At 37.2% G+C, this 19,740-nt stretch overlaps 1 protein-coding gene across 6 annotated transcripts in view; it reads left to right on the top strand.

The window, feature by feature from the left end:
* Nucleotides 1–19,740, top strand: part of LOC5572601 (protein lethal(2) giant larvae) — a 93,190-nt gene that overhangs the window by 58,562 nt on the left and 14,888 nt on the right. The gene's annotated exons all lie outside the window — the stretch shown is intronic.

Below are 19,740 nucleotides of genomic sequence, written 5' to 3'. Positions count from 1 at the left end.
ATGAGAAAAAAATTTGGAGGAAACTATTGTTGACTAAGATTAGTAACGATTTAAAACAAATTTAGTGTTTTACAAAGTTTTCATAAATTTAATTTTGAGTTTTAAAATTGTTTAGAAAATAACGAAATTGTGGTGAAATCATTGAAGGCCATTTTTTATAACTTGAAAATTTACCTTCAAGACGCTTGCGTCACCTTTAAATCTTTATATTTTTCGCTCAATTCATGACTTAATATATTTGACAACATTATTGGTTTTTAAAACCTTTGAAAAATAAGCCGCACCCTAATGTTTTTGGTTTTAATTTACTCGATGAACGCTAATGGTTCAGTCAGTCCTGGTCAAATCAAATCCATAAACGCAATAGATTATTTTCCCAATGAAAACTACTGGTTCAACTCCATTCGAGAACGCTACTGGTTCAATCCTATCCAAACCCTACTGACTCAACTCAAGCCATGAACGCTACTGGTTCAATTCACTTTATGAACGATACTAGTTCATCACAATCCATTAACGCAACTGATTGATTTCAATCTATAAACGCTACTGGTCCAACCCAAATCATGAAAACTGCAAGTCCGTTTCAGGGACGAAAAAAATCATGCTCACTATACTCAATTCACTGACATTTATGCCACCATCAAAGTAACCGCACCACCACCAATATGATTGCACCAATGAAGATGGCACAAAAGTAGATGAAAAAACAAACAACGATGCCCGTACGTCACTGGTGTTTTTGATTATCAGAAGCAGAAGAGTGTCAGTTTTAGAAAATTGATTATCATTGAGGTTCATACTAATTAAAAAATATGCTGCTTTACGGGTAATGAACGATCCGATGCACGGAATCGATGATGTTGACGCGTCTTTACTGTGCTTTGTGCAAAAATTACAACTTCCCGAAGCGAAATGTAAAAAAGTCAAGCTGTTCAGAATGAATATCATTTTTGCTTCCGATGATCATAAAGCGGTTGAGTATCAGCAGGGTAAAAGGAAACTGACAATCTTGCGGCAAGCGCTTTGCCTATCTTTGTTGTGTTGTCAAGGCGAGGATAAAAACAAATAAAAATCAACGAAGATTCTACCCAGCAAGTATCAATGTAGGCGAGGGTAGATTGAGTATTTTCGTCCCTGGTCCGTTTCGTTCCATGAACACTACTGGTCCATCTCAATCCATGAAGGCTTAACTACATCTGTGAATGAATACTGATTCATCTCAAACTATTTCTCTATTTCAATTTTTTTTCTTATTGTCCATTCATTTATCATCAACATCGATCTATTTCGGTCAATCAGTGTTCCAATCTCTACGAGTTTCTTAACAAAATCGAGACAATATTCCTTCATGATCCTCAGAAAAACAGCTCTTGTTCACAGCCCAAAGAACGCTAGCGATTATCCATTCTATGGACGTAACTATAAAACCTATTAGAACGTGTCTGGTTCATCCAATTTCAAAATAATCCTTAACTCATCTCTCATTCCTCAAGCAATTCTTAGAACGCTTCTGGTTTGTTGATCGATTCAAAACTCAGCCTAAGCAAACAAGCACGTTCTCTCGCGTCTCGGTGTGATTTTTTCCTCAGCCTAGCACAAGGAACCAAGTGTAGCTTGGGAGTAGCTTTCCATCTTCAATGTACACTTTAGAGAACTCCAAACATTCTAAACATCAATAACGGCGCCGGCCACGTCCTTACGGCTCACGAGGAAGGGAAGGAAGGTTAGTGTGACATCCATTGTTACAAGAGACCGAGGAAGGAGTTTTGTTTAGTGGGGAGGGATCATAGCTGCATGATCAGGATTCACATTGGTAAGTGATGCGATTCATGCCACCTCAGTTCAAAAAATTACCTATCAGTACTCTAAAGACAACGTGAACATACGGTAAGTCGACACTTTTAGCGTCAAACCATTCAAAAGTTATTTTTTATAATGATAAAAATCAGGTAAAATGTATGGGGTTCTCCATGTTAATGTAGAGTCTATGTTGACAGTTATAGTGACAAACTGTTTATATTTTGTTAAATCAATTCTTTTAAGTGACATTTCCACCGTTTTCATGATTAAAATACGTTTCGTAATACATTGTACATTCAAAAGAAAAGCATGAAACGAGCTCACCAAATTGATCATCCATCCTTGATTTATCAGCATGTTCATTTCACAAAGGCAAAATATCACTGCGGTGACGCGAAACCTGAACTCGAGTGCACTCAGAACGCGTGTAAACTAAAACAAGAAAAAAAAACTTCGGCGACGACGCAAAAAATACGATTTTTCTGGTAAAAGCAAAACGAAGCCAAAATTCAAACCCCTAAATCTAGAGAACCAGGCAGTGGCTCAAGCTGAAAATAAATACACTTTACTTGCATTAGTTTTTTTCCCAATTCAAAAAAAAACTTAGAATAGTTTGACGTTAGAAGTGTTACCGTACTGCAGGTCCATGATTACTTCAGAGACTGATAAATGAGTTAACTATTTAAGGTTGCATGATCACATCACTTACCAAGGTAAATCTCGATTGAACCCACCGCACTAACAAAACATCCTTCCAGTGTAAACCATGGAGATGCAGAGGTGATCTCGGTCTCTAGTATTAACGAATGTCACACTAACATTCCTTCCCTTCCCCCTATGATCGTAAGGACGTGGCCGGCGCCGTCATTAACTTCATATAGTTTAGAGTTCTCGGAAACATACATTGAAGATGGGAAGCTATTCCCAAGCTACATCTGTTGGTTCTTTGTGCAATTTCGATTATTCTGGTCAATGATGCCAATCTCAAAGATGTTATGCTAATAAGAGACGCACCGTCTGGTATATATCTTCGAAGCGTCGCGGATGCAATTTCAAAGCTACGCTAAAATCTCTCATATCGTAGACACTGGGTAATTCCTGGCTTAATTGGAGTTTTTTAAGCGGTTTCTTCACCGCCGCTTAGGTCTTAAACATAGTTTAGTTATATGAGTAAACTTGATTTACGGCTTAAGCGAAGGTGAAAAAATAGGCTCTTAGTGGACTTAAATGGATTTAAATTTTCCCAAGGGTTTTGGCAAAATCCGTCGAAAATATTGCAATGACAGTCAAAAATAGATAGAGCTCTACAGCTACCATAGCAAAATGAAAAGGTTGGAGAAACTTCGCCACATTTTTTTAAAAGAATTTCTTAATAAATTTCTAAAGAAGTTAATTTTTGAAGTTTTGGAGGACTTACAGAATAAACATTCAATGTAGTTTTATGAACATTTTTCTTATATGTTCTGGAAAAAGTATAGGAAATGATCCAGGCGAAATTTTCAAAATTTTATTTCATTCCTGTTACGAATGGATTGTCAAAGCTCTCAGTTTCCTTATAAACTATAATCGTCATCTTTAAGTCGGAACTTCCGATTGCTCACTGCGTGTGGTTGTCATCAAATTTGCATCCGAATAGATTTTTAATATTTCGTGAAGTACCTACATACCTCATACCACCTTGCTTTCTTCGCTCCAACCCCGCGTTGAATGAGTCACTGTTTTTGCCGGTCACATTCCCAACGTACGTATGTGTATCTATGGTAGATTACAGGTGTATTCTCCGTCGCACCGAGCGAAGCGGGCAACCGGTGAATCACTTCTCACATAAGGTTGTGGGATTTGTTCGCACCATTTGCCGATATAATGCACTGCAATCGTTGACTATGTAATGTGTGTTTTTTTCCTTCCATCCATGTGTGGCGTTGGTGGATGCTGGACGGAGCTGTAATCTCGCGTCACAATACAAAAGGTCCAATCGCCAGATTGTTAGATTTGAGGAAAATCGATATGAATGTTTTACTCCACTATTTCAATTCGCATTTACGAGTATGTGAAAAAATATAAGTATAACATAGAACATTTATTTAGAATATTTTAAAGGCTAATTTGATTTTTATTAGCGTGCATTGGCCCAAAGCTTGGCCCTTTTTGTTTATATCGAATGCTCAGATGGGAGTCATTAGCTTCTCATCATGATAAGGCCAATATCAATTTGTGAAATTTTTCGATTGCATGCCCTCTTGATGAAGAGGGATCCGGTCAATGATTAAAAAAGAGTTTATTGGTCGTTTTGAAGATATACGGCTAGCTTCATGATTATGAGTCGGTGTTGGGAGATGCTATCGAATGGTGTCAAAATTCGATTGGTTTACATTTTGATCATTGGCCCTTTTGAATTGCTACGCGTGCATTTACGATTGAGTGCGAGTGGTCGTACAAAACGATGTAGAGTTGAGTGCATTTGTGGTGTGTATGAGGAGGTAGTGGAGGCGAAGTGAGAAAATTTCTCACGCTGATCTGTTTGTCCGATAATGGTATAAACAATAATCGGCGGTCAGATGGGCAACTCGCTTTTGGCACACGATCTCATGTGTTTTTTTTTCTGTATGTGAACGCATGTGAGAAATATTTAGTCGGATATTGAGCACCTTAATTAGCAAAATTGGACGATGAGAACACTTCATTATTTAAATATGATCTGTCGTTCCGTATGATTAATGTTTATTTTAATTCAAACATGCAATCAGTGGTGCACTTTTATAACATGGGAAAATCTCATAAAGCATAAGGCTTTTTGTGATAATATTCGTTTGGCTTCGCTTGCTCCATGGCATCACATTGAAACTGAGACATATCTTGATTCTTTATTTAGTGCTCTAAGAGCACCTATGAACTGAGAGCTTTCATCCATTGATTTTCAATAAAATTGTTAAAATTGCTTACGAGTTGAGAATGACAAAATTGAGCAAATTCGTCAAACACAATAATCGTACCATAAACTCCAGTCGAGCATGACAGAACCATTTTCCTAAACTTCATTAATCAAAGAGGTCGTCGTGCCCACCTCTCTAATTCAACGTTCAACTATTGCATGGCTGAGTCACTTACCGTAAGTAAGAGTGTTCCCGAGCTAAGCACGGGGTTCATTATAACGGTGAGTTTTATGTGCGAATCACGTCATCTCTCTTCCATCCACGCTAGTCGATAGGTCACCACTGGGAATTGGACGGCTTTCGATCAGCAGTAGTTTGATTTGATGGTGGTCCAGAACGAGGGGAATGGGTAAAGGCAATGAAAGAGACCATAAACAACTGCTACGGGTACTGGACGAGCCAATTATCCGACTGTATCTATCGAACTGTTGCAAATCCCTGACCCTGGAAGCCAACTGTCACCATTTAAAAATAGAGTGTGAAAATGCCTGAAACGAAATGGTTTCATGGATGCATAAAATACTTAATATGAAATAAATTAATCAATCGTAACACTGTAAAAGGTGCGCTTTATTCGCAGTAGTTCGTAATTGAAAATTTGAGCAAAATATTCTTCGCATTTCTTCTATTTGTTTCTTGTTTGGATTTTGATTGTTTTCCTTCTTCTCAATTCTTATTATTGGACATCTAAATATTATATTTTGTTGTTATTTTTCGAAAGTGCTCAGTAAAAATATGAGGATATGACTCACAGGAAGTTTATGATTTGATTCAAAGAAAGTTTTGCGTAAAATTAGATGAATTTTTTTTGTGAGGAAGTGGGACAGGATAATCATGCGAAGCAACATGACCATTTCTATAAAATAGTATAACGAACAGTCAGTGGACTGAATACAGAGGTTGGCCTTTCCTATTGTGATTTACATAAAAACTTCAAATGGCAGTTTCTACAGCCAAGTTTCTTCCAAATCACTTCAAACATTGGAAAAATGATTATAATTGACACCGCTTGTCCTACGATACTTATAAAATCGTTTATGTTAACAACCATTGGCCATCTTACCCACATCTTGCCCAACTGTTCCTCTAGATCACAGGGTTGAAAGCAGGGCTCTTTTAAGAGACTTGGTATCTATTTTAATGTCTCTTCAAAGTCTCTCTCTTTTAAAGACGCTTTAGAGTCTCTCTCTTTTCAAGTCTCTTGAAAGAGTCTATTTTCAATGGAAGATCTCTCAAGTCTCTTTTTTAATCAAAATGGTCTCTGAAGTAACTTTTTTTCTTGTCCTTGCAGTGATTTTTTATTTGAAACACCCAAGGAACTGTTCATTAATTACGTGAGACATAGTCATATTGTTTTGTATGAAAATTAAAAACAAATTGTGTGGCATGTAAGAAATCTCAACCCCCCTCCCCTTATAAACCCTTACGTAATTCATGAACAGATCCTAATCAGAAATTTCCACAACGTTTACTCTGAAAATTTTCCAATAAATAATTCCAAGATTTCCTTCAGAAAATTTTCCAACAATTCCAGTTTACCACCAATATTTGCAGCAGTTTTTCCAAAAGATCTTCCAAAGATTCCCTTTTTAGGGTACCACTACAAAACATCCTCAACGAGGTTCTACGCAGATTTTTTCAGTCATTTCCTTATGAATTCCTACGTAAAGTCATCTATGATTGGATCTATGATAGAAATTGCTCCAAAACTCTTCCAGGGATTGTTTATTCCTAAATATCTATCGAGAACTCTTCCAATAATTCCTCAATAAATTCGACCATTCATCATTAAGTTTATCTAGAGATTTATTTAGAAATTTCCGCAACATTCACGAAAAAAAAAGAACTGCAGGATTCTTTCAAATTCTGTAGTATTTTCAAGTAAAATCCCCATGGAATATAGAAAATATTATTTAAGATTCCACACTACCAAAATCCTACTAAAACAATAATTTAGATCATTTATACACAAGTGTCTTGAGGGTTACTATTCAATGTTTTTCGAAGAATGCCTCTGGAAAATCCTGCTGAATTTAACCAGGGATTCAATTGATTATTTTTTCAATGACTAACTTAAAAATTCATCTAGAAATACCTCCGAGACTTCCTCACAAGAGTTTATCAGGAATTTATGCGGAAGTTTCATCGGAGATTACTATTAGTTTTTACTATTTGTTTTAGCGATACTTTCCGCGATTTCTCCAATGAGGTTTTAAAAAATGTTCTTCGCTATTCCCAAAAGATAAGCCTGAATAAATTATTTGAGAACTTTTTGGGAAATTTCTCAAAGAGACTGTACTGGGTTTCCTGAAGAAATCATAGGTGGAAACTCTGGAGTAATTTCGAAAGGTATCGTTGGTGAAATTATTGATTAAAATCTTGTTAAAGCATTTGAACTCACAAAGGAAATCCTAACAAATTAGTGGAGGCATCTCTGGAGAAATTATTAACTGAGTTCTTGAAAATATCCAAAACGGAAGTCTTGGACGAAATCCTAGCGAAACAGATAGAAGAACCAGTGAATGAGCTCAAGAGTTTATTGAAAAATTTGTGAATGAAACTTTGAAGGAATTCATGGTGAAGTTCCTGGAGAAAATTCAAGGGTATTAAAAAAAACCCAGGTTGAGTTCTTGAGGGTATCTTGAACTAATTTCATGGAGGAAGGTTTCGCATATCGACATAAATTTTGACAAATTATTTTTATGTGTTTCGCTATCCTAATTACCTCTCTGCTACTATTTGAGTTGCGTAGATTTTAATCGAGGCTCGAGACGGACAGATTCCGATGATGATCTGGTAAAATTTAAATTCTGAAACGAATTTTCGATTACTAAAACTAAATGCAGGTGTTGCTTCTTTTAAGGTTCCACAGGAGTCTCTGTTAATTGAAACATTGAGAGCAACCTTAATTATTTGATTCTTAAGAATTTGGATAGAATTCGATAGTTTTCCTGAAGGTGAGCCAGTTACAAGTGTTTGCTACAGCTTACATAAAACCATTTAAAAATATAAAATTTTTCATATGGTCAAACCAATTCCTTTCCATTGAGTGTATGTCTGTTTTGTTTAGTTTAAGAAGCATTATCAAACATTGAAAACAGTTAGAGTCAACATGAAGGATGTTAAAAGCACGTGATTGTTCTCTATGACAATAACTGCATCTTCTGAAGAGTCACAAAAAAAATACACGATTCGGTTAAGCTAAGTTAGAAAGCCTATGGTCTACGCGATTTGTATTTTGGAATGGAAATGCTCCCCAGGACACTATTAATTCAATTGTAATTTCAAGACCAACAATTCAAAAGGCCTCAAGTCCAAAATGTAAGCAAATCGATTTTTCCTGATTTAAGTGTATAAGAGCCTATTCCTACTGAAACATACAATAGTCATTTAAAAATATGTAATAATAATAATTATTGTGTCAGCATGTCTGTACTTAACTTATCAACAAAAACACAATTTGGTTACAGTTGTATGAAAAATAAGGTTCAATTGCGATATTATTTCAATTAAACTAATATTTCCATACAATTGCTCGACACCAAACTCGCGTAGCAAGTACATTATGATGGTGAAGGATTCAATAAATCACATACATAATCGACCGCACGAATCTTCACTTGCCGTAGAGATCTCCATGTACCTTACTTAATCACTTAACACTCTTGTACCGATTAACACTCTGTGAACGATAATGCTGGTCAGTCGCACAGATGGATCGGCAAAAAGCTTGGAATCCACCATTCCACCGTGTCTCGCGTTGTGAAGATGTTCCATGAGACGAAGACCATCGAGCGGCGCACTCAAAGCAGCCGAAAACCGAAAACGGAGTACCCAGAGAAGGCGCGGAAGATAAGGCAGTACTTTAAGAATAATTCGAACCTTTCCACCCGAGACGTGGCCAAAAAAGTAAATTCGTCGAAGTGGTTCGTTCAGTAGACCATGAAGCGTTTTGTTAAGTTTCAGCGTGTTTTTATGGTCAGGAAGGCGTCAAACCGGACTGACTAGCAAAACACGGTGGCCAAATTGCGTGCGCGGAAGCTGTGCCGTGAATTGCTGGTCAAGCCAGGATATCTCATCATGGACGACGATACATACATCAAGGCGGACACCAAACAAATCCTCGGCCTCGAGTTTTTTTTTTGTCGGTATGTCCCGCATAGAGGGTCCGGAAGAGAAAGATAGACAAATTCGCGAAGAAGTACCGTTGTGGAAGGCGATCTGCGAGTGCGGACGGTTCAACAAGCCGTTCATTACAACCGGCACCATAAACGGGCAGATTTATCGAGAGGAATGCTTGCAGAATCGCTTGCTGCCCTTCCTCCGATATTGGCCAGTACCGTGGCGATATCCTCAAATTTTCGTGGTGTTTTGGTACAAGATCTCCGAATACCGCCACGAAAGAAGTAAATAACATTTCCTCCGAAGGTTGCATTGAGAAATTGTGAGATATAGCCGTACTATGGAAAAATCGAGCTGAAAAATTAAACCAGACAAAAATCTTGCAGAAGCTTCTAGCTATCGTCCAATCAGTATGCTTTCCTCCATCAGTAAACTTTTTGAGAAGGTCATTTTGAACAGAATGATGGTCCACATCAACGAAAATTCAATTTTTGCCAATGAACGGATTCGGATTCCGCCGTGGACATTCGATTACTCATCAACTTTTACGTGTAACAAATTTGATCCGGTCCAACAAATCTGAAGGCTATTCTACTGGTCTTGTTCTTCTAGACATAGAAAAAAGCATTCGACAGTGTTTAGCATGAAGGCTTGTTTGTAAAATTAAAAAAAAACTTTAATTTTCCTACATACATTGTTAAAAAAATTCAAAGTTATCTGTCAAATCGCATACTTCAGGTTGATTATCAGAACTACAGGTCTGAAAGACTTTCTGTAAGAGCTGGTGTTCCTCGAGGCAGCATTTTGGAACCAATATTATACAATATTTTCACATCTGACTTACCTGAATTTCCTCAGGGATGTCAAAAATCCTTGTTTGCTGATGACACAGGCCTCTCCGCCAAAGGACGAACCTGTGTGTGATCTGTAGTAGATTGCAAAAAAGGAAGATTTCTCCTAATGCTTCCAAAACTCAACTAATAATATTCCCACATAAACCAAAAGCTCTTTATTTGAAACCTTCAAGTAGATATGTTGTCGCGATGAGAGGGGTTCCAATAAATTGGTCTGATGAAGTTAACCCGTATAGGCCTGAGTGAAAGCAAAAATTCTAAAACCCTCACCGCTCAGCGAATTCTTAACGGATTCAAATGATTTTTTGTCAGTATACTGGCACACATATCTAGTTTCTAGTGGACAGAGGAACGCGGAAATTTTCTTGTAGCTGGAGTTATTCCGGTGGATCACTGGGTCAGGTCGGGGGAGAAGGGTACAGTATAATTGTGCCCCTCAAGGTAGGCAAATTTCAAGTCACAGATAATTTCCGGAATCGGCTATAATGTGACCACTACATGACGGAATTTTAAGAAAATTGCATCAGTGTAAACTTTTTGAGAAACGATTAAATTGGATAACTATGAGTTTTGCATTTGATTAATCCTATAAATGATCATTTTCGAGTCCCGGGACGCCTCAAACTTACGATAAAGTGGCCAATTTGTATCTGAACATCTGTGTCAAGATCATGGGAACGCATTTTAGTGCAAAATTATGTTTGATTTCTACTTTTCGAGAATTGAAACGGTTTAGTATCCAACAAATCTACAGCCGGTTCTTTCGGGCATTACGTCCAAATGGCCACATCTGGTATATTTTAAACGGTGCAAAACTCTTCATTTATAATGTTGAATATCAGATCTTAATGATTTATGCAAATTCAAATGATTGTCATTGCAAATAAATAAAGGTATCTTTGCATGTCCCAAAAAATTGCTTTTTTTACCCGACTTGACCCAGTAACCCACCGGAATAACTCCGGCCACAGACATATTTCCGAGTTTCTCTGGCCACTTCTAGAAACTAGATATGTGGACCACTGAACTGAAAAAAAAATCATTTGCATCCGTTAAGAATTCGCTTAGCGGTGAGGGTTTCAGTATTTTTGCTTCCACTCAGGCCTATACGGGTTAAGTATCTATGGCTCATGCTTGATTAAAATTTAACTTTCAAAAATAACATTGAGGGCATTCAAGCCAAATGTAACAATATAAAAAATGTCTTTATCCACTTATTAACAGTAGATCGTAACTTTGTCTTAAGAACAAGCCTTTGATCTTCAAACAATTTTTCAGGCCAGCCATGTTGTATGCTGCACCAATATGGACTAGCTGTTGTAATACCAGGAAGGAAGCTCTGCAGAGGATTCAAAATAAAATTTTGAAAATGATTCTTGAGCTTCCTCCCTGGTATTTCTAATGAGTTACATAGAATATCCAATGTTGAAACGTTGGAACAAATGTCAAATAAAATAATGTTTTTTTTTTCTCTTATAAGCTGGTGAAATCAACTCACCTGTAAAAATTCGTAACTGTTATACGGCAAATGAAATGCAATACGTTGTTAACAATATGTTAATAAAAGCTCAATTTTGTTATACCATATAAGGATAATAGTGTTGTCTAACATAGAACACCAAGATATAAGAAATAAATGTAATGTTTGGAATAATGCTAATAAAGAATAAAAAAAAACTTCACCTGTTCCCAACAGAACGATATTAGATTCATACTCGGTTTATATCGATCGATATCGTTCCACACTCGGCTTGTAATAAAATAACTGTTTGTGGGGCGCTAGCTAGCCGGGCAGGCTTTAACCCAAATGAGATGCGTAAATGCACCGCTGATGTCTGCTGGTGCCAGTTCTTTTTCATTTTCGCGGGAAGAGTCTACCGAATGGAAGCAAATCCGAGAGTGGAAAGATGATGAGATGATGCTGTGAGGAGAGTTTAATTAGTTGCTCGATAATTAAAGCATCCATTTAACACCCCCCTGGTTGGTGGCGAGCGAGGGTGGGTCTTAGAAGCGGAAGAGGAGATTACCGTCCAATTAATTGATATTGGGGAAGCGTTTCTGACGCGATGGAAACAGGTGTGCTTTTACGGTTTGTTTGCTGTTGGATCGTGCAAACAAAAATGTTCATTGCAGGCAGGTTGTTTTTTGGCTATTTTGGCCATATTGAGTGATTACGCCGCGGCTGCGAGAAAAGGCGGGCGATGAAAGAAGTTACACTCCTTATTTGCTTTTAGATATTGCAATAAGTTTGATAATTTGGAATCTGAATGGTGCATTACAGATTGATTGAATGATAACATCAATAAATCTTACGCTTAATGGGCTACGATAAATTACTTTAACATTTTGATACCCTACGACATAACTTCTAAACATGGTTTTACTGTAACACTATTAGACTCGATATGAGCTCATTGGAATCGATCGCACAGCAGTAAAGGCAGCTGTGGTGTATGGTTGCGGGTAGAGACAGAGTTAGACTAGTAGTGTTTGGCTAGGAATTTTAATCGTTATAGGGACAAGAAAAGCTTCGCTCTATTCCGACGAAGATATAGTTTTACAATACACAAAAACGCTGGAGCTGATGTACGAAATTACGAAATACCGTGCAAGCACCATATTCTAAACGGTCCCCATTTGAAAAATCATATGACGAACTATTTACAAATCTGTAAGTTCCCGGATTGATTTCCTGAAACATTCAATTCGTCATGATTCAACCGGCACAGTTGATATCACCCGGCCGGGAATATAATACGACGTTCGCCAATAAGGTCACCCCTTTTTCTTATCAGTCTTGTTGCAGAAAAGCACTCAAAATAATTACAAGTGTTATAATTATCGTCACCATGCCGGGCCGCACCTAGCCAAACAAAAACATATTGTGTACCCAACATTTCCTATCTTCCATCCTTCCTTCCTTCCTCGACAGTTTATTGGAGCGGTATTTTTGCTTCGCCCACTTCCAGCGACTTAACTTGTTGCTTCGCAGCAGATTTATGACAGCTACAACTTAATCTCGGAGCGATCGCTCGCTTACTCGACGATCACCGTCTAGTTCCGCACCTTTGTCTCCGCTCGCTCTCCCCTACAATTGAGTCCCAGCCCAATTCATGCTTACCCCAGATTTCCTTAAATGGTACGCTTGTGAAAGCGCACACATGTCACCGCCTTTCAGACGTGTGTAACCTCCCAAACTGCCTTTTATGGGGGATGACGCCGATTCGGAGACCGCAAGATCTGTCGACTAACAGCCGGCCGGCACTATGATAAAAGTTTCTTTTTGAGTATTTTAGCTCATTTCAAAACCCAATCAAAATCCTTTTCATCCACAACACATCACGAATTCTTTCAGAAACTTCTCATGGGATCCCTCAAGAAATTCATCATAAGAAATTTCCCCAGGGGTTTTACCAGGACGTTTTTTTAGGTCTACCTCCTAGGGGTCATCCACCAGGAATTTATTCAGCGATTGTTTCTAGTATTTTTTCCAAAAACTCCCCAAGGGATTTCGTCAGTGATTCCATCAAATTCATTTATTCCATTAAAAAATCTTCCAAAGATTTAATTAGGAATTCCTTCAGCAAAACTTCAGGAATCCCTAAACAGACTTTTTCAGGATTCTTTTCTTGCGATTCCACCAGGAATTCCTCTAGAAACTCTTGAAGAGTTTGCAAAATGAAGCCCTCTCAAGAAATTATTACAGGAAATCCTTCAAAAATGACACCAAGAATTGCTCATATCAAAAATCTACCTAGGAATTCCTGCACAAAAAATCCTTCAGCGATTAATAAAAACAGAGGTTTCAACACGATTTTCTCTAGAAATTCCTTCAAAAATTGCTATAAAAATACATGCAGAGATTTAGTCTGGGAGCTCTTACAGTGATTCTACCCAGTATTTACCCAAGGATTATAAAGGAATTCCTCCAGGGATTCTATCAAGAATTCCTCCAGGGATTCCTCACGAAATACTGCAAAACCTCCTGCACGGGATTCCACCAGGAATTCCTTCAGAGATTCCGCTTACAATGTTTTGACAGGTTCCCCCAGGTTATCCTCCCGGGATTCTTCTAAAGACTGTTCAATAAATTCTCATATAAAAATGCCTCCAATGTTTCCTTCAAAGATTCTTGTTGATATCCCCGAAGGGACATTCGTTCTGGGAATTACTTCAAGAATCTACCGGAAATTATTTTGTAGATTTCATATCCATCAATTCTTTCAGTATTTCTTGCAGGGTTTTTTCCAAGGAATCCACCAGGAATAACCTTAGAGAATCCTTAAGGAACTCCTTCAGGGAATGCTTTAAAAGTTATTTCTACATAAATTCCATCAAAAATTCCACCAGGATTTGCTTATATCAAAAATCTTCCAGTAATTCTTCTAGTGGTTTACCTAGGGATCCCTGCACAAAAAAGCCTTAAGTTATTAATCCAAACAAGGATCTCTACAGGATGTTCTCTAGAAAGTCCTTTAAAAAATCCTACAAAAATATATGCAGAGATTTTCTCTAGAAACTCTTATCCAGCATTTATCCAAGGATTCATCAAGGAATTCCTCCAGGGATTCTATCAAGAATACCTGCAAGGATTCCAACAGGAAGCCAACAGGGATTCCACAAGAAATCCTGCAAAAGAATTCACCAAAACTTCCTTCACGGGATTTCACTAGGAATTCCTTCAGAGATTCAACTTACAATGTTTTGACTGGTTCCTCCAGGTTATCCTCCCGGGATTCTTCTAAGGAATTCTTGTATAAATTCCTCCAATGTTTCCTTCAAAGATTCTTCCTGGTATCCCTGCAGGAGCCCTACGAGGCATCCGTCCTAGGATTTCCTCAGGAATTACTTCAAGAATCTACCAAAGATTCCATATCCATCAATTCCTTCCAGTATTTCTTGCAGGATTTTATCCAAGGATTCCACCAGGAATAACCTTAGAGAATTCTCTTAGGAACTCCCTCAGGGATTGATCTAGAAGTTCTTCCAGAGATGTATTAAAGAATTTCTCCAGTGATTTCTTTGATGATTCCTCCAAGGATTTCTGAAGAAATGTTCCATAAAAATCTTCCAGACAGTTAACGATTGAAATAGCTCGGGGATTCTACCTGAAGGCATACAGAGACTATTTTTTTGTTTAATTTTCTGAGTAAATATCAGTGGAATTCCTGGAGGAATCATCTTTGGCGGCATCCATTTATTACGTAACGCTAAAATTCAAAATTTTTGCCACGAATAGAATCCGGCTCCCTACCTAGAGTAGAGAAAAGAAAAAATTATAGTTCAATTCTACGCAGAATTCTTGACAGAATTTCCGATGGAATCCCAGAAGGTGTTCATGTTAGAATCCTGGAATTCCTAGAAGAAATTCTGATGTAATCCCTGGAAGAACTCCTGATTGGATCCCTGGTGGGATTCCAGATAATAAACTTGGTGAAACTCCTTATAAAACCCCAAGAAGAAATCCAGATGGAGTTCCTGAAGAACTCCTCTCTAGAGGAATTCCAGGTGCAATCTCCGAAGGAACTGCTGATGTAATCCCTAGAAAAACTTTTGAAAGAAGTCCTGTAGGCATTCCAGGTGAAATCTCTGAAGGAACTCCTAATGGAATCTCTGGAGAAACTTCTGTTGAAAGACTTAGGGGAACTCTTTATGGAATGCTTAGAGAAAATTTTGATAGAATCCCTGGAGTATCTAAGGATATTCTAATGAAGTCTTCTGCTGTAATCCCTGGAGGACATCCAGGTGGAATCACTGAAGAAACATCTGATGTAATCTCTAGAGGAACTCCTCCTTGGTTACCAATAGCTTTTAGGGCGAGATTATAAGTTATGCGTGACTTTTTTGATTTTGTATCCACCTGGGGGCGGAGTCAATGTTGGTCAAACTGTTCGAGTCGTCTGTGGGCTGCAATGGCTAGTAAAAAGTATTCTTGGCACAAAACTATCTTCATCCTTTAGGAACTCCTTCAGGGTTTGCTTCAAAAGTTCTTCCAGAGATATACTAAGGAATTTCTCCTGGGGATTCTATGGGAATTTCTCCAGTAATTTCTTTGGCGATTGCTCCAAGGATTTCTCAACAAATTACTCCATTGATTTTTCTAGAAATTTTCCAAAAAATCTTAATTATTAACAGTTGAAATAACTCGGGGATTCAACCTGAAGGCGCTCAGAGATTTTTTTTGTTTAATCCTGTGAGTAAATATCAGTGGAATTCCTGGAGGAATAATGCTTTTGAATCTTGTAGAAGTTTCCCGAATACCTAGAGTAGAGAAAGGAAGAATGTCTAATTCAATCCTACGCAGAATTCTTTCTTTCTTATGGAATCCCAGAAGGTGTTCATGAAATCTTAGAAGTGTTTCCAATGGAATCCATGGAAAAACTTCTAATGGAATCCCTGCAAGAAGTCCTAATGAAATCCCAAGAGAAATTTTTGATAGAATCCTTGGAAGAACTTCTGATTTGATTCCTGATGGAATCCCTAGAGAAACTTTTGATAGAATTACTATAGAAATTACAGGTAGAACGAACTCCTAGTGGAATTCCTGAAGGAGCTTCTGATGAAAACCCTAGAACTTCTGATGCAATTCCTAGAAGAACTTCTGATGGAATCCTTGGAAGAACTCCTAATGGAATTTTTGAAGGAACTCATGAATGGATCCCTATAGAAACTCCTGATAAAATCCCTGATGGGAATACTGATTATATGCCAGATGGAACTCTTTATAAAATCCCAAGAAGAAATTCCTTGAAGAACTTCTGATATAATCTCTAAAGGAACTCCAGGTGCAGAAAAACTAGAAAAACTTTTGAAATAACTCTTGTAAGAATTTCAGGTGGAATCTCTGAAGGAACTCCTGATGGAATCCCAGGAGGAACTCCTATCGCAATCACTAGGAAAATTTCTGATGTAATTCCTGTATGAACTCTGGAATCTCTGGAGAAACTCGTGTTTTAAGACTTAGTGGAACTCCTGATGGAATCCCTAGAGAAAATTTTGATAGAATTCCTGTAGTAATTCCAGATGGAATATCTTATGGAACTTCTAATGAAATCCCTAAAAGAAATTCTTCCCTGGAGGAGTTCCAGATGGAATCACTAAAGAAACTTCTGATGTAATATCTAGACATCAATGACAATTCTCCTGAGGATTCTTCGGAAAATCTCACTGAGTTTCTTCCTGGAGTACCTCATCAGTTCTTCCGTAAACTTCTTTTGGATTATCCCAAAAATCTCTCTGAAATTCTTCCGACGATACTCATTGAATCCTTTAAGGATTCTTCCGGAAATGCTTCTGGGATTCATCTTGTAATTTCTTTACGATACTACAGATAATCTTTCAGAAAATCTTCCAAGAATTCCTCTGTGATTCTTCCAAAAACATACCTCTTATTTTCTTTCGGAAATCCTTCTGAAATTACTATAGTTATCGCTCTGATCGCTCTGTGATTCTTCCCAAAATCTTCCTGGGACTTTCTCTTGGATGTTGATGGAAATCCTTCCGGGTTTCTTCCGTAAAATTTCCCTGAAGTTCTGCCGATAATGTTTCTATGATTTGTTTTTAGAGAGATGGAGTTTTTTATTGAGATCTTAGACTCTTCTCTGAATATCTTCTGAAATTTTTTCCAGAAATCTTTCGGAGTTTATTACAAAAATCCTTCGTGGTTTTTCCGGAAACCCATCCGAAATTATTATATTGAGTAAACACTCAGATTTTTTCCACAAATCCGTCAGTACTTGTTTCGTGAATGTGCCTGGGACTTTTTTGGATATCCCTCTTAGATTATCTCAGGATTATTTCGATTCTTCTGGGATTCTTTCGAAAATCCGTCTGAAGCTATAAAAAATCTATTCTTTCGCTGTCAGATTATTTCATTCAAATTCTTTGGGTTCTAGCGAAAATCCCTATGGAATACTTCCGGAAATCTTGTTGAATTTCTTCCAGATATCCCGTGGATTTATTTAACAATCTTTTCTTATGGAAATCCATCCGAAATTTTTCAAGAAGTTTCTCAGAATTTCTTCCGAAAACTACTCAGAAATTGTTTGGAAATCCTTCTGGCTTTTTTTATCCTTCAATTCTAACGGAAATCCTGTTTTAGTTTTTAAAGAAATCTTTTTGGGAAATTTTATACATTTCATATTTTTATATATCCTTTTGGAATTCTGATATTATGATACAGTCTCTCTGTAATTCTTCGGGAAATATGCTTGATTTTTTCTGTGATTTATCAGTTGATTTCCTTGAAAATTTTCTAAAATCCTTGGTGGAATCTTTCAGAAAATCCCTCTCAAATGGAAACCCCTTAAGGTGAATATAAAACGAAGTCAAACTGCGAATTTTCAAATGCACAAGACTGGAGAATCTGACAACAGTTCGCGTTGAAAATCAATCAAATTACTTGCTTACTGGTGGTGACCAATAGGATAAATTTTCAACGTGGAGCGCTGATTGATTCTCGAGTCCTGTGCTATTGAAAATTTGAGGTGTGGCTTCGTTCTATATCAACTTAAGAAAACTTTACGACACTACTGAGATTCATTCTGAAATCTTTCTAACAATCTTATGAAAGTTGCTCTGAAATAGTTCCGGAAATTCCGTTTGAAATTCTTCCGTAAATCTTTCTGAAGTTCTTCCGGACTTCGTTCCGGAATTATTAAGGAAAATTTCATAGAATTCTTCCGGATGTCTTTATGATTTTTTTCAAAAACCCTGGAAATTTCCTGAAAATCTCACAGGGATTCTTCAGAAATAATTTTGGGATTCTTTTCAATATCACTATGAAATACATCCAGAAATCGATTTGCAATTCTTCCTAAAACCCTCGTGGGACTCTCTCAGATTTTCACGAAAATCCTTAAGTATTTTTTCTAGAATTCATTCAGAATTCTCTCCTTGATTCATTCGCAAATCATTCCGTAATTCTTCCGGAAATCCTTCTCCAATCCAAAAGAAATTCCCAGAAGGATTTTCAGAAGAATTCCAAAAATATATTCGGAATAGGACTCTTCTGAACAACCCAATGGTATTTCCGAAAGTATACCAAATCGATTTACGTAAGAATCCCTCGAAAACTCTCAATAGAATCCGTGAATGATATCTGGATGATATGGTATTTCTGGATGAAGAGCAGGTAAAATTCCAGAAAAAAAATCGGAGGTAGCTTTGAAAGATATTTTGAAGCTCTCCATTCCGAACTGTTTCGAAAAAACTCGAAATAATAATCACACGTAACTTATGAAAAAATCTTGGAAAAATATCTAGTAGAAAGTTTTCAGAGGATCCTCAGAAAGATGTTTGAAAGAATTCCATAAGGTTTTCCGAAAGATTCATCCAAAAATATAGAAGGGAAGAATTCCAATATGATTTTCGGAAGAGTCCTAGAAGTATAACGATATTGACAAAAAAAATCACAGAGGCATTTTTAGAAGAATTCCAGAAGGATTTTAAGCCCAAAACATTATTTTTCCATATAAAATATGTTACATTTTTTCTGTTGACGTCAAAAGATCTCTTTTAAGGCTTTTCGTTATAATGTTATGAATTTGTATTGCTTAGGTAGTCCACTAATGGCACCGCTACCCTACGACAATCATTTTTGAAACTGTTATAACTAAAAGTGGGTAAATATGTTGACACAAGTTTGTTCAGAAAAATTGTAGCCAATATGTTACAGGTCCACTGTGTGGTATTCATATATTTTTAAGGTGATTATAAAAGGAAGTCAAACATTGGATTTTCAAGTGCACAAGACGAGAGAATCTGACAACAGTTCACGTTGAAAATCAATCAAATTGCTCACTTGCTGGTGGGAACCATTGGGATAGATTTTCAACGCGGAGCGCTGTTTGGTTCTCAAGTCTTGTGCTCTTGAAAATTTGAGGTGTGGTTTCGTTCTATAATCACCTTAACTGTTAGTTTTCTAGAAATTCCACTAAGGTCCAATTTTGGCTCCACCTTGCTATCTAAAGCATGCCTTCACCATAGAGAGTTTAACTTGTATTAACCCATTTCCCATCTCTTCCTTC

Source organism: Aedes aegypti, chromosome 1 (assembly GCF_002204515.2).
Source record: "Aedes aegypti strain LVP_AGWG chromosome 1, AaegL5.0 Primary Assembly, whole genome shotgun sequence".
NCBI lineage: Eukaryota > Metazoa > Arthropoda > Insecta > Diptera > Culicidae > Aedes > Aedes aegypti.
Note: the sequence above shows the minus strand (reverse complement) of the source record. Positions and strands in the feature narration are given on the sequence as shown.